Source organism: Oncorhynchus keta, unplaced genomic scaffold, assembly GCF_023373465.1.
Source record: "Oncorhynchus keta strain PuntledgeMale-10-30-2019 unplaced genomic scaffold, Oket_V2 Un_contig_1172_pilon_pilon, whole genome shotgun sequence".
In the NCBI taxonomy this organism is placed as follows: domain Eukaryota; kingdom Metazoa; phylum Chordata; class Actinopteri; order Salmoniformes; family Salmonidae; genus Oncorhynchus; species Oncorhynchus keta.
The window spans coordinates 25978-32372 of NW_026277603.1; the positions used below are offsets into that span (position 1 = coordinate 25978).

Genomic DNA, 6395 nt, shown 5'->3' on the forward strand with positions numbered 1-6395 from the left:
GGAATACATTACACCCCCAATACAATATGATTCTATCAACAACACCCCATAGGAATACATTACACCCCATAGGAATACATTACACCCAATACAATATGATTCTATCAACAACACCCCATAGGAATACATTACACCCCATAGGAATACATTACACCCCATAGGAATACATTACACCCCATAGGGAATACAATATGATTCTTACACCCCATAGGAATACATTAAACCCAATACAATATGGACAAAACCCCATAGGAATACATTACACCCCATAGGAATACATTACACCCCATAGGAATACATTACACCCCCAATACAATATGATTCTATCAACAACACCCCATAGGAATACATTACACCCCATAGGAATACATTACACCCCATAGGAATACATTAGGAATACATTACACCCCATAGGAATACTTTACACCCCATAGGAATACATTACACCCCATAGGAATACATTACACCCCAATACAATATGATTCTATCAACAACACCATAGGAATACATTACACCCAATACAATATGATTCTATACCCCATAGGAATACATTACACCCCATAGGAATACATTACACCCCATAGGAATACATTACATTTCATAGGAATACATTACACCCAATACAATATGATTCTATCAACAACCCCAAACACCCCATAGGAATACATTACATTACATTACACCCCAATACAATATGATTCTATCAACAACACATAGGAATACATTACACCCCATAGGAATACATTACACCCAATACAATATGATTCTATCAACAACACCCCATAGGAATACATTACACCCCAATACAATATGATTCTATCAACAACACCCCATAGGAATACATTACACCCCAATACAATATGATTCTATCAACAACACCCCAGGAATACATTACACCCCATAGGAATACATTACAATAGAATACATTACACCCAATACAATATGATTCTATCAACAACACCCCATAGGAATACATTACACCCCATAGGAATACATTACATATAGGAATACATTACACCCCATAGGAATACATTACACCCCATAGGAATACATTACACCCTATAGGAATACATTACACCCAATACAATATGATTCTATCAACAAAACCCCATAGGAATACATTACACCCCATAGGAATACATTACACCCCATAGGAATACATTACACCCCAGGAATACATTACACCCAATACAATATGATTCTATCAACAACACGCATAGGAATACATTACACCCCATAGGAATACATTACACCCCATAGGAATACATTAAAACCTCAATACAATATGATTATATCCCCATGAATACATTACAATAGGGAATACATTACACCCCATAGAATACATTACACCCCAATACAATATGATTCTATCAACAACACCCCATAGGAATACATTACACCCCCAATACAATATGATTCTATCAACAACACCCCATAGGAATACATTACACCCCATAGGAATACATTACACCCCATAGGAATACATTACACCCCAATACAATATGATTCTATCAACACCCCATAGGAATACATTAAACCCCAATACAATATGATTCTATCAACAAAACCCCATAGGAATACATTAAACCCCAATACAATATGATTCTATCAACAAAACCCCATAGGAATACATTACACGGCAATACAATATGATTCTATCAACAAAACCCCATAGGAATACATTAAACCCAATACAATATGATTCTATCGACAACACCCCATAGGAATACATTACACCCCATAGGAATATGGTGTTTAACAAAACCCCATAGGAATACATTACACATCAATACAATATGATTCTATCAACAAAACCCCATAGGAATACATTACACCCCAATACAATATGATTCTATCAACAAACCCCATAGGAATACATTACACCCCATAGGAATACATTACACATAGGAATACATTAAACCCCAATACAATATGATTCTATCAACAAAACCCCATAGGAATACATTACACCCCATAGGAATACATTACACCCCATAGGAATACATTAAAGCATACAATATGATTCTATCAACAAAACCCCATAGGAATACATTATAGGAATACATTAAACCCAATACAATATGATTCTATCAACAAACACCCCATAGGAATACATTACACCTCATGGAATACATTACAGGTGAGGAATACATTACACCCAATACAATATGATTCTATGAGGAATACATTACACCCCATAGGAATACATTACACCCCATAGGAATACATTACACCCCATAGGAATACATTACACCCCAATACAATATGATTCTATCAACAAAACCCCATAGGAATACATTACACCCCAATACAATATGATTATATCAACAACACCCCATAGGAATACATTACACCCCAATACAATATGATTATATCAACAACACCCCATAGGAATACATTAAACCCTCATAGGAATACATTACACCCCAATACAATATGATTCTATCAACAACACCCCATAGGAATACATTACACCCCATAGGAATACATTACACCCAATACAATATGATTCTATCAACAACACCCCATAGGAATACATTACACCCAATACAATATGATTCTATCAACAACACCCCATAGGAATACATTACACCCAATACAATATGATTCTATCAACAACACCCCATGGGGAATACATTGACCCCAATACAATATGATTCTATCAACAACACCCCATAGGAATACATTACAGGGAGGAATACATTACAGTAGGAATACATTAGGGGTTAATATGATTCTATGGGGGAATACATTACAGGGAGGAATACATTGAGGAATACATTACAGGGTAGGAATACATTACACCTCATGGACATTGAGGGTAGGAATAGGGGGAGGGAGGAATACATTACACCCAATACAATATGAGGGATCAACAAAACCCCATAGGAATAGGTACACCCCATAGGAATACATTGAGGGTGATCACCATATGGTCATTCAGCATACAATATGATTCTATCCATAGGCCATAGGAAACATTACAGTGAATACAAAACCCCAATACAATATGATTATATCAAGAACACCCCCATAGGAATACATTACACATAGGAATACATTCCTACATTCCAATACAATATGATTCTATCAACAACACCCCATAGGAATACATTCCAATACAATATGATTCCCCTCCCCATAGGAATACATTATTCACCCCATAGGAATACATTACCCCCTAGGAATACATTACACCCCAATACAATATGATTCTAACAACAACACTCCCATAGGAATACATAAACCCCTCAATATGATTCTATCAACAAAAACCCCATAGGAATACATTAAACCCCAATATGATTCTATCAACAAAACTCCATAGGAATACATTACCCCCAATACAATATGATTCTCAACAAAACCCCATAGGAATACATTAAACCCTCCATGGGTGACACCCCATAGGAATACATTACACCCCATAGGAATATGTCTATCAACAAACCCCATGGAATACGCCTCAATACAATATGATTCTATCAACAAAACCCCATAGGAATACATTCTGCAATATGATTCTTCAACAAACCCTCGTCATTACACCTCATAGGAATACATTCCAGCAGGAATACATTCCCAATACAATATGATTCTATCAACAAACCCCCATAGGAATACATTACACCCCGAATACATTACACTCCATAGGAATACATTAAACCCCAATACAATATGATTCTATCAACAAAACCCCAGGAATACATTACACCCCATAGGTCATTAAGCCCCAATATGATTCTATCAACAACACGCCGTACATTACACCTCCAAGAATACATTCACCATGGAATACATTATACCCCATAGGAATACATTACACGCTGCAATATGCTATCGGCTTCACTGACACACACACCTTTGGGAGAGACACGCCTGTACACACACACACCTTAACAGAGACCCTGACACACACACCTTTAGAGAGACACGCCTGTACACACACACACCTTTAGAGAGACACACCTGTACACACACACACCTGAACAGAGACCCTGACACACACACCTTTAGAGAGACACACCTGTACACACACACACCTGAACAGAGACCCTGACACACACCTTAACAGACACCCATGAATACATTACACACAATATGATTCTATAACAGAGACCCATGATACATTACACATCATACATTACACACCTTTAGAATACATTACACCTAGAATACATTACACCCCAATACAATATGATTTATCAACAAAACCCCATAGGAATACATTACACCCTTTAGAGACACACCTGTACACACACACACACCTTAACAGAGATCAACACACACCCCATAGGAATACATTACACCCAATACAATACACACACACCTTTATGATCAACAACACGCCTAGGAATACATTACACATCAATACAATATGATCTGTTATATCACCTGGTCACCTAGTCATGTGGATGGGACATTCATATGTACACACTGTCACCTTCCTCCCTACTCCCCAGAAGACTCCACCTGTACACATGTCCCTGAGGTGGTGATCGTGTCCGGTCAGGTCACATGCACCTTAACAGAGTCAGTCCCTGAAGACACAGCAGCAGGCCTTAACAGAGACCCTGACACACACTCACACGCTGCAGCAGCACACCTTAGAACAGAGACCCTGAGGTACATGGTAGGGGTGACAGGGATGGTAGGGGTTGTGAGTTGTGAGGGGGAGGGTAGGGGGTAGGGGTAACAGAGAGGGTGGGGGGACAGGGAGGGGAGGGTGAGGGAGTGGAGGGTTAGAGAGACACGCCTGTGGAGGGTAGGGTAGGGGTTTGTGACAGGGTGAGGACCTTGAAGGGAGAGGGTGACCCATATGGATTCACAGACGTGTTTATCCTGGCCACACAGTGAACACTGTATTTCAGAACATGCAGGAAACATCCTGACATTTCCCTCCTCCCCTCCACACACCCCCTCCTCCCTCCTCCTCCTCCCCCCTCCTCCCTCCAGGGTGACAGAGACCATGACAGCACTCTGGTGGACTATGTGACACACACACCCCGCCGGCCTCGTCCTCCAGAGACCCCCATCACCCCCACGGAGCCTCCGCCCTCCGTCACCACACCTACCACCTTAACAGAGACCCGTGTTCATTCCCAAGTTCACCTTAACAGACGGACCACTGACACACACTCTTTAGAGAGACACCTGACACACACACCTTTACAGAGACCCTGACACACACACCTTAACAGAGACCCTGACACACTCACACACACACACACCTTAACAGAGACCCTGTACACACACACTCTTTAGAGACACACCTGTACACACACACACCTTAACAGAGACCCTGTACACACACACACCTTAACAGAGACCCTGGACACACACACCTTAACAGAGACCCTGACACACACTCGTACACACACACACCTTAACAGAGACCCTGACACACACTCGTACACACACACACCTTAACAGAGACCCTGACACACACACCTTAACAGAGACCCTGACACGCACTGTACACACACACCTTAACAGACCCTGACACACACTGACACACCACACACACCTTAACAGAAACCCTGACACACACACACCTTAACAGAGACACCTGTACACACACACCTTAACAGAGACCCTGACACACACTCACACACACACACCTGAACAGAGACCCTGACACACACACTCTTTAGAGAGACACACTCTGTACACAACACACCTTTACAGAGACCCTTACATGTCCTCTTGCAGAGATGAAACAGTACACACACACACCTTAACAGAGAGACAGATGACACACACTTTACTCAGAAAACAGCCTGTACACACTCACACACACACCTTAACAGAGACCCTTTAAACACCTTAACAGAGATTTACTTCGTACACACACCTTAACAGAGACCCTGACACACACTCCTTAACAGAGACCCTGACACACACACCTTTAGAGAAACCCTGACACACACTCATACAGAGACACACCTGTACACACACACCTTTACAGAAACCCTGACACACACTCGTACAGACACACACACACACACACACCTGTTGTACTCTCTCTTTAGGTTGAACATCCTCAAACTGCCTTTAAGGTTTAATGTCCTCTGTGCAATATGAAACAGTGCACCCTCTCATAGAACCAGAGGGTTTAAACCCACCCTGTCCCTATATAGTGCACTACTATAGCCCAGGACCTACCCTAATCCCTATATAGTGCACTACTGTAGCCCAGACCCACCCTAATCCCTATATAGTGCACTACTATAGACCAGGACTCACCCTAATCCCTATATAGTGCACTACTATAGACCAGGACCCACCCTAATCCCTATATAGTGCACTACTATAGCCCAGGACCCACCCTAATCCCTATATAGTGCACTACTATAGACCAGGCCCCACCCTAATCCCTATATAGTGCACTACTA

The 6395-nt window shown here is 41.2% G+C and overlaps 1 long non-coding RNA gene across 5 annotated transcripts; it reads right to left on the bottom strand.

Annotated features, from left to right (window-relative positions):
• Window positions 1–3868: 3868 nt before the first annotated feature.
• LOC127917598 (uncharacterized) lies at window positions 3869–5977 on the bottom strand. 5 transcript variants are annotated; one of them, XR_008097618.1, is made up of 5 exons: window positions 5855–5977; window positions 5584–5621; window positions 5344–5451; window positions 3954–4067; window positions 3869–3921 (listed from the first exon to the last, which is right to left on the bottom strand). It is a non-coding gene; the product is annotated as an uncharacterized LOC127917598 (long non-coding RNA). The 5 variants fall into 5 exon arrangements; XR_008097616.1 differs by having other exon boundaries at window positions 3869–3937; window positions 3970–4067; window positions 5855–5970; XR_008097619.1 differs by lacking the exon at window positions 3954–4067 and having other exon boundaries at window positions 3877–3921; window positions 5346–5451; window positions 5855–5899.
• Window positions 5978–6395: the final 418 nt, after the last annotated feature.